The following is a 23954-nucleotide window of genomic DNA, read 5'->3' as shown; positions in this document are numbered from 1 at the left end:
TGATCAGTTAAATTTCGTAAAAAGAATTTATTAAATAAACTGTCGCCTCTACTAAATCATTGAATAAATGATGTTCTAAAATAATTTTTCATTTTTATTTTTACAGGTTAAAGAGTGCTTGGAATTTCCGAGATTCCTCTCAGTCCGAGCTGTAAGTAGCAGCTGAACAGACAACGCCTGGAATTCCCAACAATTTTACCAGGAATTCTGTGCAACACAATTTTAATATTTTATTATGTTAATAAATTTATTTGATGACATTGCGCTTTGTTTTTTTGTTTTTTTTATTATTAACACAAGCTTCAAATGATCCACTTTTTCTCTCAACTATTTATTTTAAAACATTTCCAACTTTCAGCCCTTAGGGCATTCTCATGGAGACAACCTATAAAATTTATTTTCATTTATAATCATAAAATTCTTTCTTGAGACTGGCAATTTTTTACTAAATAATTCACAACATTATCCACATTATAGTCTCAAAACTTTTATTGTTTTTACACGTCCAACGTTTCGGCCAATTCGGCCATCTTCAGGGACAATCTGCTTAATTCACTATGAAACATATTATTTAATATTTTTCCAAACACTTCATACAGGCTATTCTGCCCAGGTCAAAACATTTTTATCCAATAAGTCAAAAATCCATTAAATTTCACAGTCAAAAATATTTTTCATTTTACCACTATCATACACTTTTATTAAACTTTTATTTTCATATTATTATTACATTATTTCCTCGCACAACACTAATGTTTTTGAATATATCTTAATCATTGATATTATAATTTCTTGAATTGTCTGTTTTGCAGGCTAATTGCCCATGTCATATCTTTAAAACCAAAATAAATATTAAAATAAAGATAAGAGATGATTTAAAATAAACAGTTGAGAGAAAAACTGGATCATTTGAAGTTTGTGTTAATAAAATAAACCACTCTCAAACAGTATAATAAATCATTAATTTAATTGTTTGTTTTTTTCTGCAGAACTTGTTTTCATATTCTGATTAACTCCTACAATTAGTGTGTTAAAAAAAAAAAGTTCTTCAAATAAGTTTATTTTTATATATCTAAAATCAATGATGATAAAGAAAAATTGTAATTAATGGGCATTTTTTTTAAATTTACTACTTAATTCATAAGTTTTAAAAAGGATATTAAAAAAAAAAAATTGTCTTCCTCTGCAATAGTGACTCTTGTGTGTCAAATATATGGTGCGACTTGACACGGAATGCTAGGGACTTCTGGTACCTCCATATCAAGTGGAAAAATAATGAATTGCAATAGTTAAAAATAATTAATGTATTAAACATATGACTAATTAGATGTTATATTTCAAGCTAAAGAATGATACCGAGGTAACAACAATGGATTATGATGATTTTCCATATAGGCTAATATATTGAAACTTGCAGAAAGGTCACCTATACTTCTAGAAATTAAGAATTTTTTTGTAAATAAGGTATTGTAACTGTTGGGATATATAATAATTTAATAATATAATAATACTGAAAGAGGTAGATCTCTGGAGCAACAAAAAAGGTTATTCAATCATTAGTCTTAGAGGGAGTTGAAAAAAACATACCCAAGTACAATATGATTTTTTTGACAAAAATCAAGTTATTTGCTACAACTCTTACAACAGAATACGATTGATTGATCTAGTTGATCCAAACAACACGTCACTAGGGAAATTTTAAACATTAGTTTAAATGAAGTTTACGATGGTGCATTGAGTAATTGCTTCCTATTTATAAAAATGACGTGAAAAAAAAATACACACAAAATATTTGTTTTTCTTTTTTTTAGAGGATGACTTTGTCCTAGAATCCGATTTTACTTAATGAACCGAAAAATGACTACATCGCATTGGACATTCCAGGATTAGGTGCGTTGGACAGTAAATAGAGAAGGCTAGAAAAAATGTACTAAGTGAAGATTTTATTACCCAGTGAAAAACAAATTAAAATTAAAAATAATTGTAGAGATTAATAAGGTGAGCATGGACAACAAACACACATATTTATACAGTTTGTCCAATAAATGAGTGGCCATATTGTGGGAGCAGATACTATAATTTAAGAGAAACAAAACAGTCGATATGACCCATAGTTCGATTCTTAGCCGTATGGGATAAAAATCAAATTTAGCTCCCTTATAAGATGAAAGAAGTACCCAATCAAACAGAAAGAGAAAATTTCATATAAATATGGTGGGTTGAATAAAAGAAAATAAGCGTTCCATGACATTATGAAGAAAATTACAGTTTAATATTTCTAAAAATTGTAGGACATTTGAAGACACTATTCAATGGCTGAGTTGAATTATCCCGGTTTTAAAAAAAAACTTTTTCATTTACTGAGACATAATTTGGCACAAAAAAATCATTTCTTTTACTGTTCAATAGAAAGGGTTTTATAACCGCAAACTTTGACTTATCCTTAGTTATACTTTTATCGTTTATAGTTGCCCACGCTCATCGGAGAAGGGGGTGAGTTAAAGGAAAATAATAAAAAAATTAATATAATCGAAAAGGGAAAAAAAAGACAAAACAATAAAGAAGAAATTACTCCTTAGGCGCCACGTTGTTTTTTCTTGGAAATAACGAAACCCCGAAGAATCATGCCCAGAATATTACTAAGATATACCCCTGTATAAAGAATTGTTGAGTTATGACCATTGGCGAATACCTTTACATGTAGATAACAGAAAACCTAGGGGTGTTACCTACCCACCTGTTGACTTATCGTAGTATTCCGTGAAAAACAACAAAAAAAAAACATGAGTAAATTAACAAGTTGAAAGCAGAGAAAGAACAGAAGAACTATATGTACAAAAGTTTAATAATAAGAAGAAATATATGTACACAGAATGAAAAAGGGGAAAAAAAAGGATTCTTATTAATTAATAAAACAACTAAAACTTATAGGTTGACTTAACCTTAACTTAAATGCTTAACCTTAATAACTATGTTTACATTATTATCCAAAAGAGTATAAAAGTGAATATAAAATAAAAACAAAATAAAATTTAGTTTAAACTCCACGTAGTCCTTGGGTGCACTCCTGGCAGAACAGAAGGTTGTCCGATAGTTCCTTTCCGTCTCACCTTCCCCAGAAGTTTTAAGATGATACCTGCTACAACTCTCTTATCCAGAACGTGCTGAAGAAACTTCACTGCACTATATCTCCACTTCTAGTGTTAATGACCGTCCAATGAAGTAGAACACCATAATTTTGAAAAAAACAAAACACATACGATGACATTTCTCATATGGTGCTATTTCGTTTCAAACAGTAAAGCCAGAGGGCCTTTAAGCTATTACCACTTCACATTGAACAATCGTACCGTGTTCCAAAATCAAACTGTCACCTTCACAAAACCAAAGCCCACTCGTCTGAACATGCGTGTTACAAAATCAAACTGTTGCCTTCACAAAAACAAAACCCAACAGTCTGAACATATCTGCCGTGTTTTGTTTTTCCCATGACATCCGAAACACCTCTTGTCTACACAGATCTCACCAGTGGTTTTTATTTCACCATGCCAACCGTAACAGGTTTCACGAACGATTATACAACAGGAAGACATTAGTTATTTTCTAGATATTTTTTTAACCATTTCCTTCTTTTTTTTTAATTTTGGCTTCTTCGTATCCTTAATTGGTCAATTAATTAGTGATTACTCAATACACCATCGTAAACTACATAAACTTTCCTTCAAGACAGATGTGTGAATTAATATAATATAATATTAATAATATTTATTTTTATTATCTTATGTAACTAATCAGCTATTATTCTAATCAATTAGACCGCATATGATCCAATAATGGGCTCGAGATATATGAATGATTATATTGACCAGTAGAAAGCGTATTGAATGCCATCCTGAGGCTAAAGCGACCAGTATCAACAGCCAGATAACACTAAATAAAGCCATCAAAGAGATATTCCGACAAATAGTGTAAATTTACGGGGTCCTGTGATAGCGGACAGATTACAAAAGTTTATGATGCCAGTAAAAGCGGGCTGTAGAGCCCTACCATTATCCACTTTTATCATGCCCCTGACGTGGGGTGTATATCACAGCCCGATTTGGCTAATGTGCTTAGATATGAAAATAAGCTCCAATTGGCCAAGGCATATCGTCGGGTTCAAAATTGCAGCTGCATATTTCGAGGTTGGTATCAGATGTTCTTGATATACTTTGAAGTATCAGATAAAACAATCGTTAATTGAGGAATTTTTCATCAAAAGTTAATATATCCACTTCTCAAAAGTCCAAAGTTCTTCAAAATTCTAAAAATAAAACGTCCAGTTTACTTAATAATTGAAATTTTATATTGTAAAATATATGTTACAGATTAAAATTTTCGATTAAGATTTATCTATGTGAGTTACTTCCTTATTATTTTTTAATAATAATTTTCCAAAAGTGGATATATTGACTTGTGATGAACTGCTCCACTATTATTGTTAATACAGATGAAAATATAGAACCATAACTACGATTCAAAACTACGTGTGACCCATGATGAGACAGACAAAATATCTACATCATAGACTTATTTTATATAAATTTTGTTTCTAATATATTCAATAGAAACATTTATTTTATTATAACACATTTTGTGAGTGCATATTTGAAATTGGATACATTTATTTTAATGGGACGCGTTTTTTATGTTTTTATACACATTTTTAAATTGTAATATATCGATGATTTTTTTCATTTAGCAATAAAAATTTTAATTTAGGCTTCATCAAGACAAGAGCCACAAAACCCGAACAAGCTGTTGATATGAGGTGTGCAATGTTTGGTCTGTTATGATGAGTTAATGATTTTCACTCCAAATAAACTCTGGATTAGCATGATGTTTAATGGTTTTTTGGCATGTTATCTGAAAGTCAATAGGCTTATGAATTTTTCAACAATGAAAAATAGTTAATATATCTTTTTACTTCTTCTTGGTTATAGTTGAATATATAGTAATGAGAGATGTTACCATCGCGAAAAATTTCAATTTCAAGCTTTCCACGACAATACACCTTTTTAGATCCTCCAAGACCAAATAGGCAAAAATGTATATAAATGCAACAATCTAGCCCAAAAAAGGAAACTCGAGTGAAACTGATATGAAATATTTATAGCAGAGATATGACACTTAAAATCAACCAAGCAGTAGTTATATAATCGATTTTACATTTTTTTTTTCAAAAACCGCTCAAACGATTTCGATTAAAATCAGTACGTATAAACATTAAAATTAAATAAATTAAAATCAGTATAATCATGTACTTTTTAATGAAAGATGAGTAATATTCTCAATGAAATGATTTGGAATGCCGAATGTTTGAAAACTCTTCCTCGGAAGTTAGTTTATTATTTGAAAAAATTAACCATCTTCCTTAGTTAGTAGTTTTAAAAAACGGATAAATATGAACTATAAAAGAATTTGATAATTAATTAAAGGATAAAAAAGGAGAAATAGAGACAGAAGTTAAGAGAGGCTAGGAAAGTCGGCGCCTTTTCTATCCCTATCTCAACCACATATACATAAAAAAATACTGTTCGTATATTTGTTTTTCGCATTTCAAGAAATCTTTTAACACGAATTTTCTTAGTAACAAAAAAAAAAAGATTCGAAAGTTGTGTAAAGGGCTATTTTTTTTCTAATAATTTTAGTAAAATTAATTTTCATTAACAGTAAATCGAACGGAGATAACATTCAACGAAATTACTTGATACCGCTTTAATAATTATTAAAGATAGGGAGTAACTCATTATCGAGATTCACACAACATAAATTTGAAACTGGGCCACGCGTGGAATAAAAGCTGCTCATAACCCCGGTATCGGAAGCTTGCTAGGAATGTGTTCTATTATATCAGCCATCCTTGGAATAGTTTAAGCAATAGTGTCTTAAAACTGTTTATCTAAAATTATAGTTAAGAGGAATTCCAAACAATGGAATAACAAGTAAAAAAAAAAGGCAAACAATGAAAATTAGATGAGTCAATATATATTTTAATTCGTCATCAATAAATTTAAATGTCAAAATATTGATTTCTTATGAATAAATAAGATATTAATTTTTTTTTAAATACTCTCTCCTGATTGTATGTTTCAGCTATTATTTAGTAGTTACAGAAAAAAAAAGCTGCCAAGTTGGACTCATCCCTAAGAATACACATCTGCAAATAATTTTAAAAAATACTTAGTATCGTAACGGTGAATAATAACAAATTGGTTATAGTAAAAGAAATTAAGGCAAATTTGGCACAAAATTTAATGATCTTTAATTTGTTCTATTTATAAAGGATATAGGATCTAAGGTTTACGATTTAAAGGTAATAAAATTTTTAAAAAAACCATTTGTTACTTGAATTTATTAGGTATTATATCATAGAATGATTAAGAGTTTTAGTGCTACCGGAAAGTCTTTTACATTTTACGTATAGTAGAAAATAATTTTCAAGATTATTTGTTTTATGGGATGAGTTTTGAAATGAAAATGAAATGATATGAAAAAATAATTTTATTCTGGGACATATGTCCCCTAAGAATAAATACATGGATAATACATTAAGGTTTTGGTCTGGCAAGCATTTACAAGTTTTCAGATAGTAAAATTAAATTAAAGACTGATCTACATGACTATTATAAGGCCTATCTGGACATACGGAGTTGAGCTTTGGGGCTCCACTAAACCATCAAATTCCTCCAAAATCCAATCCTTACAGACCAAAATCCTTCATAATATCCATAATGCTCCTTACTTTGTCACAAATCAAGTCATCCATCAGGACCTCAATGTTCCATATGTTGCCGATTTGGCCAGAACCAGATACCGTTCCTTCCATAATACTTCTCAACCACCCAAATCCACTTGTTTCTAACCTGGCTTCTCCTTCATTACCTAATAATCCTCCTAGGCGTCTGAAAAGAAGATGGCCTCGAGATCTTCAGTATATGCCTATTTATTTGATTACAATGATGCGGAGATTTGGTTAAACAATAAGTGGAGGAATAGGTGTTGTTTAAAGGAAAGAATGGATGAGGTTTGGCGAATGGAGATGGAAAGAGAATTCGAGAAGGAGGTTGCACGTATGACGAAGGATTTGCTAAAGAAGGCGGTTCTATAGGAGGGCATATATAAATCAATCGGTTGGGATCTGGTGTTTAATGAGTGGATGGATGAACGAAGAGTGAGGAGATCAAGGATATAGGTAGGTCTTTGATTTTAGGAACTTGGAATAGTAAAACACCAAGGAGGTATTGCTTTCCGGAGGTTCGATAGAGCCACTTCAACTCAGTTGATTTATGCATAGGACTCGTGTTTTATAGCGTATGTTCGTAAATAATCAGCTGAAATTAAATTCACGAGGTAAAATTTGAATAAAAACTATAAATCAATATTGAATATGCTAGAATTCATACACGCAGTCCAATTTTACCACACGAAAAATATATTTTTCCACAAATTTGAGGTTTGTAGAAGCCCATCTTCTGCTGAATTTAATTTTAGTGGCATTTTAATAAAAAAAATAACAAAATAAGAAGGTCGTTGGAAATTGGGGCCAAGAAAGAAAGAATAAAAACAGAAAAGTGTAGACTTATATTACAAGTTGAATATTTAAGTTTGTACTAACTTCGAGGACTCTACAATTTGCTTGTATAAGCCGAAGATAGCACTAACAGTATGTGTGAACTTTTATAGAGTACACAGGTGACCATCGCTTGGCACATATCTTAATGAGGGCTATAATGTGCTTTTATTGTTTTAATTATATCTATAAGCAAAATTACATATATCAATGAAAGCGAAATGAAATAGAACTAAGAAATAATAATTATAAACAAAATAGGAAATAAATAGGAGAATGTGAACCAATTGAATACTAAAATTTATAAACTATAAAAAACTGTAGTAGATGAGCTTAAAATACATTCATTGCATTTGTTTATTATAAATAACTGCACAAAGGGAATGGATATTAATAAAACAGCTCCTTAATTAATTAATATTCCGACGGTATTGGTTTGCGGTTTACCAACTTCGGAAAATTATCATTTGTGGTTTCCATCTTGAATAAGTTTCAGCAGTTGAACAACAGAGTAAGTTTCTAGTTCTGTGCTGCCCGGACTTCTGCTTATTACTAAATTTAATTCAGTCCAGGGCCGAAGTTGGTTCGAATATCAAAACTCTCCAACTTGTGTGTCCTATCAGTTTAAAACATCATTAAAACGACCTTAATGCTAATAACGTTATGATAGTTCATTGCTGTTATTATTATTAATATTATTCATCACATTTATTGTTTTTATTTATTCCTTAGTACACTGAGGGAAAGACTTTCCTTGCAGTTTGGCTGCATGCAAAATGTTTTTAATGTACTAATAATAGGTTTACCAATGGATACAAAATAAGAAGATTATAACTGTAACAATATTAGAAAAAATATTAGGATCATTAAAATGATAATACTAATTATGCTTGAAGATAGGGCAATGTTCTTGAAACATCATTAAATGGAAAATATTCTTAATTAAGATGAATTTTACTAATTCCTGACTCAAGTGATAATTTGCATATCCAACAGGTAAAATTTTTTTTATCTAATAAAGTTTGTTTATCTGATTTTATTGAAAAATAATACATATATACAATTGGTGCCTCTTAACATAGAAGCCATCATAAGTAATGTCTGCTAATTTTGACATTTTTAGATTGCAGATTTAAAATTGTCATCAAGACTGATCTACATGACTATTATAAGGCCTATCTGGACATACGGAGTTGAGCTTTGGGGCTCCACTAAACCATCAAATTCCTCCAGAATCCAATCCTTACAGTCCAAAATCCTTCGTAAAATCCTTAATGCTCCTTACTTTGTCACAAATCAAGTCATCCATCAGGACCTCAATATTCCATATGTTGCCGATTTGGCCAGAACCAGATACTGTTCCTTCCATAGTAAACTTCTCAACCACCCAAATCCACTTGTTTCTAACCTGGCTTCTCCTTCATTACCTAATAATCCTCCTAGGCGTCTGAAAAGAAGATGGCCTCGAGATCTTCTCCTCTAGAAATGTTATTGGAGTTCTATCAGTGGGTAGATTCTCCACATGTTTTTATCATGTCACTATGTCACCAACAGCAAATTTACTTGTTGTATATATGTGTATACAGTTGTAAATATCAACAAATAAATTATTAAAAAAAAAAAAAAATTGTCATCAAATGAGAAAAATATATTTTTTTTTATTCTATCTTCTATATTATTATCATCATTATTTATTATTTTAATCAACAATTTTCCAGGGCTAAGATTGATGAAAATCGCTGTGGTCCAAATTTCAGTTACTAGTTATATTATTATAAGCTCATAATTTCCAACAGTTCGGTAACACTGGTGGCTTATCTGTATTTAACTGAAGGAAATAAAAATATATAAATCTTAAAAGGGGACCACTAGTTAGAGATTCTAAGAACCACCAAATCAATTTATTTTAGAGAACTATTAATATTTTAATAGTAACACTTGAGACTTGTAAACCTGAAATATCAATTTCAACGAAATATATTCACATATGTAAAATAAATAATTTTAACCACCTTAAAAAAAATTCCCTTTAGTTGTAATGTTCATTAATTATTTCAGGTTAAAAATAAAAGACATAAATCATAGTTTAGTTTCGCCTTTGTTTAATATATGTAATTTAATGGTGCTTTAGTCACATTGATTGAATTTATTTCTTTGACGTCCCAAAGAATCTAAATGAATATGAAGTCATAGTCAAATGGCAAAAGTCATTCGGCATTATAATCGTAATATCGGTATAATTCAATCAGATTGGCGATGCCGCGGAGGTGAGATATATATTCAAGAGAAGGGAGTTAATAGTCGTATGCCGTGCCGAAGACGATGGTATCTGGTGTGAAGGTCTGGAGATTCAATAAGGAAGAGGCTTTACTGCGCTAGGTCACGGAATGTGGAGCATCGGCCGCAGAGCTAGGCGGGACTTGCGACTGGACTTTTTTCGCAAGTTTCTTTGATCTTGTAGAGGAGTTCATGATGTATGATATCATCGTGAATATGAATTCCGAACATGAATTTGATTCCTGTTATCCCTTAGGATATTTATTTTGTCGATGGGACTATAAAAAAAAATAGTGAGATCTGAATAGATACTTGACTTGAAAATTCCATTGAAATTATTTAAAAATTTATTTTGAAAATATTAGTTTGAAAGATCTGCACTGTGGGAAAGTGGAGAAGAGTTACGGGCTATGAATGGTCCAATGCCCTGAAATTGAATATAAACTATGCACCCCTACGTGAAGTCCCAGGTGTCAGCGGAAAGGATAGAGAAGTTGGGTCCCTCTTTCGGAAATGCAACAGAGAACCGGAAACACCAGCACATTTGCTGGAGAAATGCCCCAACAACTCCCTCCTCATAACACGCCGACATCATAGAGTGAAATACGAGTTAATGAAGCTCCTAAAAGAAAGAGATTTTGCCTGCTTTGACGAGGTCTACTGCGTAGATACGGATGGATCCACAAGATATGCGGATATAGTTGTTTTTCCTAAGAAGGGGAAGTCGGCAATCATTCTGGATCCCACTGTGAGATATGAAAATAACGACCTTGGCCAGGCAAATAAGGTAGATAGGGAAAAGAAGGAAATCTACGATAAATGTATCCCTTTCCTCAAGGAGAAGTTCCGTGAGGGCTTCGGAGAACGAGACATCAACGTGATAGGCCTCTGGTTCGGAGCCCGTCGAACTATTCCCAGCACAACTAGGAGCTTCACGGAGGAGCTCGGGGTCGATGTCCAGGACGTGGCTAGGTTGACAGAAAACATAATACTTGACTCCCTGGGAATCATACACCACCACATGCCCACATGCATGGAAATTAATGAGTATGGGAGTTTATCCAGAAGTGGGATGGCATGCATGCATCGCATATCTTATTTGTTGTTTTAGTTATTATTTTTTATTATTTTAAATATTTTAATATTTGTTATATAGGGGAATTTGTTGATCAAATGAAATAGAAGGGTTGTGAAATGGAAGGGAAAGAAAAAGAAAAGAATAAATCAGGAAGGCATCAACTCAAGATCGAGACAACCAGAGGAAGCTAATCTAAAGTGTGGAGGCTTGACTCGGAAACGGGTTGTCTCGCGACTATATATAGGTTTTTTAAAAATAATTGAAAAGTATTTTGATTGAGAAATATTAAATTCTTATGGATCCATATGATCACTTAAAGACACAGGTACTAGAGATACTATGATAGATTCACTCCATATTTACAGAAAATATAAATGAATTATAACAAACAAAGTGAAAACAATAGACATGATTTTAGTAGATCTCAAAAATGCACACGATAGTGTACCACGCTCACAGTTATAGGGAACCTTAATAGTTCATGAGCTCATGAATAGAAAAAAGTCGGTTACTTTACCCTCAATTTTTGATTACTTTAATGAAAACTATGTATAATTACTAGTCAAAATTTATGAGTCTGCCAAGTATGGGTAGGGGGAATAAAAAATGGCGACTTCATAAAGACGTTATTAATAAATAATTTTTCATTCGGAGCTCTATATCCTTAAAACTACTAAGAACAATAGTAAAGCTAAGATAACATCATTTAAAGTAGAGTAAATTTGCTAAATTGCAAGCCCTAATTGGGCTGTTTACGTTGAATAGTTCTCGAGATATAGATTTTTAAACAGCAATATTTCATAAAAATGTTTTAAAAAAAACGTACTCAAAAATCAGTAGTTAGTGAATTTATTTTGAAAAATCTATATCTCAAAACCCGTTTGACGTACTGATGTCTGTTTGCACCCAAATTAAAGCTAGTTTGATGGACTATAAACTAGTTTAATACGTTTAGTCGTAGGAGTAGTAAATTTAATGATATTTGTTAAAATAAATTGATTTATAGTTATTCGGAAAAATTTTCATTTGCCAAATTTATATTCATATGCGAATATCATAAAAACTACTATCCCTACGAAGGTAATTGTCCCAAACTACTTTATAGTAAGTTAAATTTCCATTATTTTGAATGCTGGCATACATATGTGGGTCTTATGGATCTAGAGATATATTTTTTCAAAAATCAAACATTATATACGAACAACTAGAAATTAACAGTTTGTGATTTTATTTTGTCAAATACCATAAAAACTACTACTCCTACAAAAATATAAAGTAAATTTAACTAGCTTTAATTTGAGTGCTGGCAGACATCTGTAAGTCTTATGGTTTCTGAAATAAAGTTTTCTGTAAATCAAACATATTGTCCGAACAACTATAAATAAATTTATTTTAGCAAATATCATGAAAATTCCTATTCCTACGAAGATAAAGTTCATAAACTAGTTTGTAGTACGTTAAACTAACTTTAATTTGAGTGCTAGTAGACTCTTTGACTGCTAGAAGCTCTTTATTATCTAAAAAAAATTAAAAATGGGAAAGGATCTCTGTGTTGTCTACAGTGTTCTAATTACACATTAATTCATTCTTAAAATACTCGATATAATATGTAGAGAAAACTAAATGAAGTTAAACGACTCCAAATTAGGTTTGTGTTCTAGTGGAAAAAAAAAAAACAGGACTCAAGGAAATCCCGATTTCTCCTTCAACTGCATTACAAGTATTGAAAGCCAGTTGAGGGCGTAATAGCCAAAGACGAACGCTCAGGACATAAATGGAGGCCTAAGAAGATCTTGTAAAGAAAACAGGAGAGTTAGCAAGTACTGGAGTTCTACGACCTTTGAAATAAAAAATTACCATTGAAAAACACTAAATAGTACAATGACCTATGGAACTTATTTAAAATTAATTTATCAACTGTCAGCTTTATTTGTAATATGATTTATTTTTAAAAAAATTAAATCTTTAACACTACAAGCCATGAAGGGTCAGGAATGCCGAACTTTGTAAGGTATTTGAATCAGAATCAAGCTAGATCGCCAGATTTTTACCCAATCAATAGTACTTACTTCTTGAGGCTGGGTGAACCCCGGAGTACTCCCGAACTCACAGGCCTGGGCTCACGGCTACAGGGATACTGAAAATAATTATCTGTCACTGAAAATAATTTAAATCCGGGTCCTTGGAGATAGTGGTACAGTGGATATGATTTAAAATATAACTATTAATTATTTAATTAATTATTAGCGGACAAAAACAATTGTTAGTGAAACATGGTTGATATTAGATATTTTTATTGCTTCAGAGCAGTCTGGAAAAATATGTTTACTATTAGTCATACCCTTTCCTCAGACTATAATCCTGTTATCCTTTTGATACATTAGAGCTTCGTTCCTAAGCCCTCTCCACCCTCATTGATTAAAGGACGAATTGACTGGGACAAATTTCGTAATGATTTAGAAAACAAACTGGATTTAAAAACTCCATTTAAGACTAAACATGACATTGATGAAGCAATAAAGCCTTTACAGAATTTGCATATACGACAACAAGACGACCAGTAAAATTAATAATAACAAGAGCACTAATTTGCCACAGCATATTCGTAACTTATTAAAGGAAAAACGCAGAGCAAGAGCGAAGTGGCACAGGACTAGATACTCAACAGATAAAACATTTAATATTACATTGACAAACAAACTCAAAACAAAACTTTAAAAAATTCAAATTACAAAATTTAACTAACGTAACTCAAAACCTCACGACTACTGACAAATCTTTCATCAAATTCCTGAATCCAATCCTGACAGTCCAAAATCCTTCGTAAAATCCTTAATGCTCCTTACTTTGTCACGAATCAAGTCATCCATCAGGATCTCAATGTCTCATATGTTGCCGATTTGGTAAGAACCAGATACCAATCCTTCCATGATAATCTTCCCAACCACCCAAATCCACTTGTTTCTAACCTGGTTTCTCCTTCATTACCTAATAATCCTCCTAGGCGTCTGAAAAGAAGAAGGCCTCGAGATCTTCTCCTCTAGAAATGTTATTGGAGTTCTATCTATAGGTAGATTTTCCTCATGTCTGTACCATGTCACTATGTCAAGCAAATTTACTTGTTGTATATATTTTTATACAGTTGTAAATAACAATAAATAAATTATTAAAAAAAAACAAAACTGTTAGTCATACAAATACAAACGTCTTACGATGTTTTAATAAAGTTATTTGCTGATTACAAAGGTACACAAACAGATGTTGCAGATTTCTGTGTTTTCGTCTGCAGAATAGTACTTAATGTAAATAATAATAATATTGTTTCACATTATTAGTATTTTTTTTCGTTGCTAATATAAAATCGCTCAAGTTTCTTCATTATGATAGAACTTTTCAGAAGCTTTTAGTGAAGTAAAAAAAAAAAATTAGAAATAAGAAAATGTATGATGAAAGGTTGAAGTGGTTCTAATAGAGTTGAAGATTCTCAAAGGCTACCGAAGTTCCAGGGGGAAAACGATTAATTACGGAACTGGTAAAATTATTAATGAAGGTCTGGAAGAGGAATTAAAATGAGAGCTGGCTGAAATATATTTCCAAGGAAGGCAATATTGAGCTCCTGTTCGAGCGCGGAATAATCGTTTCATTTCCTTCAAAACTAGTTCCTCAACTGTATTAGACGGATATTGACTATGAGAATATTTTCTGAAGTAGATAAAGAGTGTACTCAAAAGTTGTGTAGCTTTTACATATAGATAAGCTGATATTCCAATATTTAAAGCAAATTAAGATTTGTCCTGTATGTTTGGTACGCCCATGAATTTTATCCATACTTTGCGTGTGGTATATTATGAACCAGGATGATGTCTCAGTATAGTTAATTAGAATCTTAGTCAACTTTTTAGATATGTAAGTTAGCCAATTTGGTTAAGAATAACTTTTAGAAATATTACTGTTACATGAAGATATCAGACTCTTAACTGTGATATGCCACATGACTAAGTACCTACGTACTGATCTAGCGATAGGGCCGCACAATTTTCACAAGTTTCTTAACCACAATTGATTGAAAGTTAAATATTTTATTCAAGTGTGTGCATAAATATTTATATAATAAAAATATAATGATTATGTTTAAAAAATTAATTTATAAGTAATAAATAAAAATGGATGTAATTTAAGTTAATTTAAATAAATTAAACTTTGTAATTAGGTGATAACCTGTTGAAGGTAGGTTTTATTGTGTTTGGTAAAGAAGGCGAATAAAATTTTTAAAATAGTTGTTGATATATTGAGATTATATGATTTTGTAAGTAAATAGACATTTTATAAAATTAATAAAAAACTGTTATGGTTATTTTGATAATTGTTTTTGTTTTGAAGTTATATGGCATGGAGGATTGATCTGTACATGGACGTTTTTAATGAATTTTGGCAAGTAACTAATTGAGGTATGTTAAAAAATATAATGTTATGTATTAGGAATTAAAGGGTAATAATGTAATAATAATATGAAAACAATTTTTTAGGTTGTCTCCTTGATAATAGCCTAAGGGCGGAATCGTTGAAGAATGAAATAAACTTAGTTGAGTGTAAAGTGGATCATTTGTAGTTTTATTATTATTAATATAAACTACTCTCAAATAATACATTAATATATTTATTAAATTAGAAAACTCATTAAATATTTTATATAATGGTTTCCTATTCGAAGACAATCATCCTAAGTAATTTTCTGTTTTTTATATTTCGGAAATTCATCTGTCTTCTTACTCCAAGTTCTTTATTTTATTATTTTTGCACCAATAACAGTTTATTGGCAGTGGCAGTGCCAGTGCACTACTAATGTTTCCAGCACTCCATCTTTAGGAACCATCAAAACCTTTGATTGTTTTGTCTGGTCATTTTTGATCAATTTTCGTCATTTTATTTAAAAAAACCTTTTAATAATGTAGGAATTTCACTATTTTACAATATTAGATCGAAACGATATTTCGCATAGCATATATGTATTACAATAACGTTTAGCAATATTTATAGAAATGGAAAGAGTCTTTATACATAAAACTTCATATAAAATGAATAAAAAAATAGAGTTGATATATCATGTAATATCTATACAACCCTAGAACGTCAAGATACATTTCTTAGACCACCAAAAAATAAATTTTGACCGACCCAGGAGGGAGTCGAACCCACAACCTTCTGACCAAGCCCTCAGGAACCCTCGCCCCAGCCCGCTCATTTATCATGTCAGTATTTTTATTAAGATAATGAGAAAATTGACACTAAATTTCATCAAACTTAAACCAATTGTTGGAAAATTAATTTGGGCCCCTGTTTAAATGATAAAATAATGGAGGCCATATAATCGTATTTAAGCTAATTAGGTTCCAAGTATAAACCACTAATAAAAGAAAAAGAAATAAAAAAGTAGTTTAAACCTAAGATGGTGCATTGCAGACTAAAAACTCATGAAAAATAGTAGTCCTTTTAACCCTAACTACTCCCGATGGTAATACAAGGACAATTAATTTTTAAATATGAGGTGATCTCATGTTGAATATTTTTAAAGAACATCTTCAATTTTTTGAGGATCTCATTTTAACCAAGGAATAATTGTTAAATATATTCTGGCTTTACGCAAGTTCTTCAATAACCAAATTGAAATTTTTATATATAAATATCCATTGCCATTTTAATTTAATTTCAATATAAATAAATATTTTTGGGACTAATGTATGAATTGCATAATTAAAAGATGGAAACCGTTATATCAGTATCTCAACTTTTATTTATAAATTAAGAGCTGATATTAAAAAAATATATAAATATAAGAGAAATTTTCAACCGAAGTGCCTTCTAATGTCAAATCAATTTATTTATTTGTGATTTGCTACAACCCGTGAAAGGTCAGGGGTTCGGTACTTTGTATTGAAGTACTATTTTTTTTCAAACACTGTTATTCAAGAAGGTGATTTTTCAAGATCACACTCAACCTCCAGTTTTTTTCCCAATTAAAAATACCCACCTTATAAAGGCTAGATGTGCCCTGCAACATGCCCACAGTGTTTACTCCCGGCAACAGTAACAGAATAAATAAATATCTGCGGCATCTGAATTAGAACCAGGGTTCTGGGAGTTTGTAGCACAGTGCCTTGCTCACTGAGCTACCTTACTCCAATAGTTAGTACATAGTTTTGTATTTTTAATTAGTTAAGAATTGAAAAATGATTTTATTCTGAGACAAATGTCCCCTGAGAATGATTACGTGGTTTGGACTGATGATTATTTATCTGGCAAGATATTTACAAAGTTCAGGTGTTAAAATAAAAAAAATTGCAATTTTTTTTGTGGAATTTGATGTTATTTGTTTGCGATTGTTTACATTGGTACGGTAGTTTGATTTTAAAGAAAGGTTAGGGAATATGTATAGTTTAAAGGAAAGAACGATGGAGGATTGGTGATTAAAGATAGGGGTAAGGATCAAGACGTTGTTGGTAAGTAGCACCTTTACTTTAATGCCGGAGGAACATCAGAGGAGAAACGAAACCTCCAAGGACGCTCTTCTCAAGACATCCATGCACGAGTTAAATAGCACTCAGAGTTGCAGACCTGGAGTACGGCTGTTCCTAATTAAAAATAGAACTCCACGCACTTACTTCCCGATCGAAATGATCATTTTAATCCCTGATCTGACCATCTAAGGGAAGGACACATAAGAAGATGGGGATAGAATTCCGAAAGAAGATTGCACGAATGAGAAGGCATATATAAATCAATCGGTTGGGATCTGGTATGTAATGAATGGATAGATGAACGTAGAGTGAGGAGATCAAGGATTTAGGTAGATGTTTTGGTTTTAAAGATTTGGAAAAGATAAATATTAAGAAGGTATTGACGAGGGAAAGTAGGATAAAGTCACTTCAACTCGACATGCCATTAGGAGACACGAGAGCGCCTAGAATACCATAAGATCCCATCTCTAGCCCAGTAGATTGTCGTCCGTAGACCACGCAACGGTAGTAAAAGTGGGAGAAAATAAAAGAGGATACTAGGAACTGACGTTTATTATATTTGTATTGTGACATCTATCCAGTTACATCCTTTTGGCATTATGAAGAGAATTGAAAACCATGTGAGAATGCAACAAATGTACAAATAACCCAAGATAGCAAAATGTTCAGATTCACCACATTTGTTTAGTGCCTAAGTTATGTTTGTATATATATTTATGTTTTATTTTTTTAAATTTCTCTTTCATTTTCATAGGGGATCAATTTAGTTACTTATATAATTTTAGATTCAATTAAACTGCTGCTTAAAGAATTAAAAAACAATGGCTGCTTGATACCTAATTTACATAAACACCTCACACACACACACACACACACACACACACACATATATATATATATATATCACATATAAATATCTTGGATAAAATGCTTTCATTTATAAAATACTCACATACACATAAATAAATATTATGCTAGAAAAAATTGATACAATATTCTGACTAATAATACGCTGGAACAGAACATGTCAATTGAGGAACTCATACATAAACTATGTTATGATGGCATGGGTCATGGATGATCAAGTGACCTTGATGTAGAGATTAACATATGGTTGGACATTATCAGGGTCCAGTGTTACCCGTAATTCATAATAGATTCGGTTACTGATCGATGTACTAGCATTATTTATGTCCATCACCACACCCATAAATAATGTAGCCGTCCAGCTAATTATAAAATTGAATGATTGTAATTCAATAAACAATTATGCGCAAGTAAAAATGTTATACAATTTTAAGTTCTGAACGATTTAAGGCAGGGCTTATGTGATCAAATAAAAAAGAAATATTCAGGATCTTAATTTATATGTTTATTGCTTTTTATTTTCAAAAATATGTGTCAAGCACATTAAAAGAATAAATATATCTTCAGCACGTACTTTTTAGTTAATCCAGTTAAGCTCATTTCTTTAAACTGTATGTATGTATAGCGGATTGTTAAAATAAAATAAAATAGTATTGCTTCAACAGATGGATTTTTTAAATTATTTAAAAACATATTTTTTTTGTTATCCTAACTTTAATTGAACTGAATATACAATAAAATTAGAAGGACCTATTAAAAACAAGGCATATCTGAGCCGTAAAATGTCTGTAAAATAACATTAAAATTAAACTCATATTATGACTTATTTATTATATAATATATACTGATCTATTAAGTTTTCTGTGCAGATGAAATCAGTTTATCAGTGCATCTGATAGTTTGTTACTGAAGTACTAGGAATGCGTTGTTTCCTTGCAGGTTAGTTCACTGTCTCATACCATTTTTATTTGAGTTTTAAATTTATTTATTGTCTCATAATAACAAAAAATATTTTTTTCTTTTTTTTCATACCCTCTTGTAATGATTTTAGTGGGTATTTGGTACGTACATATAGGAGGTATGCTATATGTATAGCTAGGTGTTAAGGATACCTTGGATTGCCTTTAGGCATTATAAGGTTAGGTGAGGGGACCAATGAAGGTTGTAACTTGGTTGGCTTATGCTAGTGGATTATTGGAACGGAGATAGCCACACGATAGCCGAGTGTTCTAACAAAAATAATAGTTTTTTTTTTTTTCTGACCTCCTAGAAAAAATAAACATAAAGAAATTAAATATATACAATAAAAAATGGATGTATATATGCAGGGAAATATTGATCTTGGTTTGCCAGAGTGGCATTATAAGATAAGTTGCCAGGTCCACTGAAGGCGGTGTCATCAATGATGGCATGAGTCTGTCGTAAGCGTACTAGGAATAGGGAGGGGCTATTCCGGCTGGCTAAAAAAAAAATAATAGAAAATATCATTTGTCATATAAGCCGTATGACCCAAATCAATTGTGCGAGGATTTTAATTTCAGAATAGAGGATAGGGAAGGATAATTAAACAAATACAAAATAAAATGATATATTAATTTTTAAAATTGTTTGTTGTATCGCTTTAAATTAAAATCCAATTTAAAAAGAAAAAAAATATGGTGGTGTAAAAAAAAAAAAAAAAAAATTAAAAGCATTTTTGAGGATGATTTTTTTGAAATCAAACATTCAAGGGAGTTGCTTAATCGTTAGGCGGACTGGGGGTACCTCTCTTGTAGTCCAACTGTCAATTGGACTGTCCAAGACTGATACTGCCTGAGAATATGATATTAGGCTGTACTATTTAAGTGACCTCAGAACTGATTATAAAGTCAGTGTAATAATAATTAATTAATGAGAACAGTTATAGGAGATGTTTAAATTTGTAATGTCTCTAGGTCAGTTAGTTCCTTTCTTTTCCTTATAAGTCAAAGAACTGCATTTTCATACATTAGTAACTACATTTTCCTAATAAATTTCCTGCTTTTTATTGGCACTAATAAATTTGAGTAATATTTTAAGTTTTTTTTAATATAAATTCAAGTGGAGATTCAGTATGTAGTTTCTTCAAGTTTTATATGACTTCGCATTTATATTTTCGCTTTAATTGTTTTGTTATTATATTTTATTATTAAGTAATTCTCCCCATGTAATTAAGCTATAAAATCAATATGTTTCTGGTTTAATATTAATATTAAACTGTTTGAAGGTTTGAAAAATTATCTTTCTTTAAAAAAAATCTTTTCACCTCCCAAAAAGCATTTTTCACTCCCTCATTTAAATTTGGCCGTCACGTCGGTTTTTCATTGTTGAGATTGTAGGAAGTAACATCTGCGCATCTTCAGATAATAACCCATAAATGAAATTTTTGTTGAAATTCGTGATGTCCTTGAAGATGGGACTATGACTATTAATTAATTTTGAAATAAAAATAAATATAGAAGGAAGATTATTCTTACTACACCTTATTAATTAATGAAAATTCGGTAGTATTATAAGAAAATGTTTAAGAATCTAAAATGAGTATTAACGAAGAAACATCTAGGATTCAACAAGTTTCATAAATTATGAATGAAAGTTACTAATCTCCTTATCGTCGGAACTAGTACACCCGTGAAAGTTAATCGTGTAATGGCGGTGAAAAACTCGAAATGATAAGCTAGCATGGAATGTCCCTTCGAGTTGGGGTCCACTAGTTTACATTGTAATTCACAAATCTGAATTTCCCCGGTACTATGTTATGATTAATGTCAAGCTGGTTACATGATACGCTATTGAACTCAGGTTGCATGACCTGCTTCATTTGCATATTCCCTGTAGACATTGCTCGCTTCGCTGCCAGATTTAGAAAACTTCATTATCGTCTTTTTTTTTTAACTCTATCAGTTTGATATAATTACTCTTTTAGGGCAATTAATTTGAGAATTCCTCGAGGAGTGATTTCATTAGGTACGATATAATAGTTTTTCAAAACGGGTAGATTATAAGATAAAAATAATGAAAAGGTCTATTTGTTGTTTTTAATTGTAAAATAAATGAGTCATTGTGACAGAGCGGTTTAAAGTTTACTTGTAATAGGTAATTGATAATAAGTGTCGTCGAGATTTGGATGTAAGTTGATGGGTAACTGCCTGAAATGGCAAAATTTCTCCAAAAGGTTGTGTTAAGTCCTTTGGGTTAATGGAGGCAACCTACAAAGATGGTAGAAGTAATGACCAACACACATGGAAAAAACGTAGATTGTGTGTAGAATTTAGGTGGTTATGGATTAAACAATTACAATTATTGCTTTAATTAGATCACAACTGTTGACTTCCTTTCGCAATGTTCGCTCAGGATTTAATGAACTCCCACTGAAGTCATTTCAGTGGAGGCTGGGACATAAATTTGCACAAATACGGGTCAGTTTGCGGTTTCAAGTTATGATCAATACCAGCCTTCCTACTCAGTTGGTATTGGTCCAGGTACGACTTGCATAGGGGTAAGAAATATAGTTACTAAATATATTAATACTAATAGCGCACTTGCTTAGCCTTCACTGGCTCATTACCAGGGATGCAGGAAGAGGGATGCGCTGAGATCTTATGAGCACTGCTCAGGTCGATTATGTAAATATTGTATATAACAATGTAAATGTGACTAGAGATTATTTTATTTTTATTATTATTTTTATTTTATTTTTTTTATCCATATAGTTTAATTACGTTCATTTTCTTTATCCATCTGTTTTTATATATTTTAAGAGAGATTTTATTTATTTTTTTGTACTTTTTTTTTCTTTCATTTATGTATTTATTTTTCATTCGTATTTTAGTATGAATGTGATCATTCATCACTGTTACCTATTGCCAACAACGGTGTGGCAGATTGTATTATCTATCAATAAATAAAGTTTTTTTAATTAAAAAAAAAAATTTAAGGTTTTGAGGAGCCATTGTTCAGGCAACTTTTGGTACAAGCTTAATTTGATAAATTTATTAAATAAATTTCAAAGTCACTTTCCTCTCTTTAATTACCTCTATTTTTCCATTTATTTTACACTTTGCAACCTTCAGTCATGTACTATTGAATTTATTGTAAATATATTGTGTCATCTACAATAGTACAAAAATCTTAGAACTAGTTATTATTAGGAGAAGTTATTTCTAACTGCACTGGCAACCACTTTGGGTAATTGAAAAGAGAGGCCAGAGACTGCTTAACTTACCTAATAAGTGCAGTGTATCATTTTATTTATTTTTTTGTTAACCTATCTTCAGTTTGTCAACTTATCTTTAGCTATTTACCTCTATCTACATTTTATCTTCATCAATATCACCTACCTTCATTCTGTCGTTTTCATTTGTCTATTTTTTTTCAGTTTCTATAGCCCACATTGTAATAGTAATAGTAATTAAATTGTACTAATATAAATTAAAACTACACATAATGACTACTTATCTAACATTATTATTTATTAATGTTTTTTTTTATCCAGAAATCTGTTGGTTAATTTATTTGTAAAATTCTATAAACAATAGGTTTCTTTTTAATTTTTATTAATTTTCCTATTAAATTTTCCTTTTATTATTTTAATATATTTTTATCTTTCAAAGAAGTTTGCAGATTTTTTTGTACCATCAAGCATTTTATCATTTATCATCTTCCTGTAGTTTTATATCTTTCATATGTTCTTCTTCTTTTTTTTTTTTGTTCAATAAACCATCAATCATATTATATTTATCAATTCAATCAACCATATTATATTGTATGTTCAAATTTTCCTTTTTTTCTCTTTCACCTATTATTTTATTATCTTATTCATTTACAGGAATACTTTGAATTTTCTATTTTTATTTCTTTTCTCCTTTATCAATACAGTATATAAGGCCCCAAATTAAACATCCATAGAACCTAGCATAATCTGGGTATAATGGAAGGGGGGTCCTTAGGACAGCAGCTGTAATTCGTGGATCTTGATTAAGTCCTTGAAACCGAGTGAGTCAGTAGGAACGGAACTGCTTATTGGGCCCAAAAGGGAACACTTATGAAAGTGAGTGTAGGTAGCCTAAAGGTTTGCAAGAATATTTCTATCTTGATTTTTCCTTAATTCTAGGGTTAATTCTAATTAACTTTCTTTTACTTCGGGTGAGCTGATTGATTTAATTTTAAAAAATTAATATTTCTTCCTAACGAATAGAATTTATAAAAGTAGATTGTAATATAAATAATTTAATTTTGATTTGGTATTCATTCAAAACTATATACAGTTTTTGTAAATATTTTTTAATTATTCAGGGACATCAATTAGAGGAAAGGCTGAAATAGCCCTTTTATTTTGGGTACATTCATTTTATAAACTAATGATTAAAAAACTAAATAATTGTGTTTATTTTTTTATTGGGAATCATTTTTAATTATTAAAGGTTAAACAAATGAATTATATATTTTAGATTTGATTGATTTATTATTATTAAATTTTTTATAATCGTTTTATTATATGTTTACAATTCTTAATCAGTACTCCAACGAAGGAAAATAAGATTTAATTATAAGCTTATATAAGGATCATAGATTGTTTTTTCTGTTT

At 30.7% G+C, this 23954-nt stretch overlaps 1 protein-coding gene and 1 long non-coding RNA gene across 2 annotated transcripts in view; one reads left to right on the top strand and one right to left on the bottom strand.

Annotated features, from left to right (window-relative positions):
• LOC136795367 (uncharacterized) overlaps nucleotides 1–232 on the top strand; it is a 188476-nt gene extending 188244 nt beyond the window's left edge. Inside the window, exon 5 of the long non-coding RNA XR_010842962.1 lies at nucleotides 107–232. This is a non-coding gene — a long non-coding RNA (uncharacterized lncRNA). The remainder of the gene's footprint in view (nucleotides 1–106) is intronic.
• Lar (tyrosine-protein phosphatase Lar) overlaps nucleotides 1–23954 on the bottom strand; it is a 969819-nt gene that overhangs the window by 670460 nt on the left and 275405 nt on the right. The gene's annotated exons all lie outside the window — the stretch shown is intronic.

This window comes from Halyomorpha halys, unplaced genomic scaffold (genome assembly GCF_000696795.3).
Source record: "Halyomorpha halys isolate HHAL.00 unplaced genomic scaffold, Hhal_1.1 Scaffold438.1, whole genome shotgun sequence".
In the NCBI taxonomy this organism is placed as follows: domain Eukaryota; kingdom Metazoa; phylum Arthropoda; class Insecta; order Hemiptera; family Pentatomidae; genus Halyomorpha; species Halyomorpha halys.
Note: the sequence above shows the minus strand (reverse complement) of the source record. Positions and strands in the feature narration are given on the sequence as shown.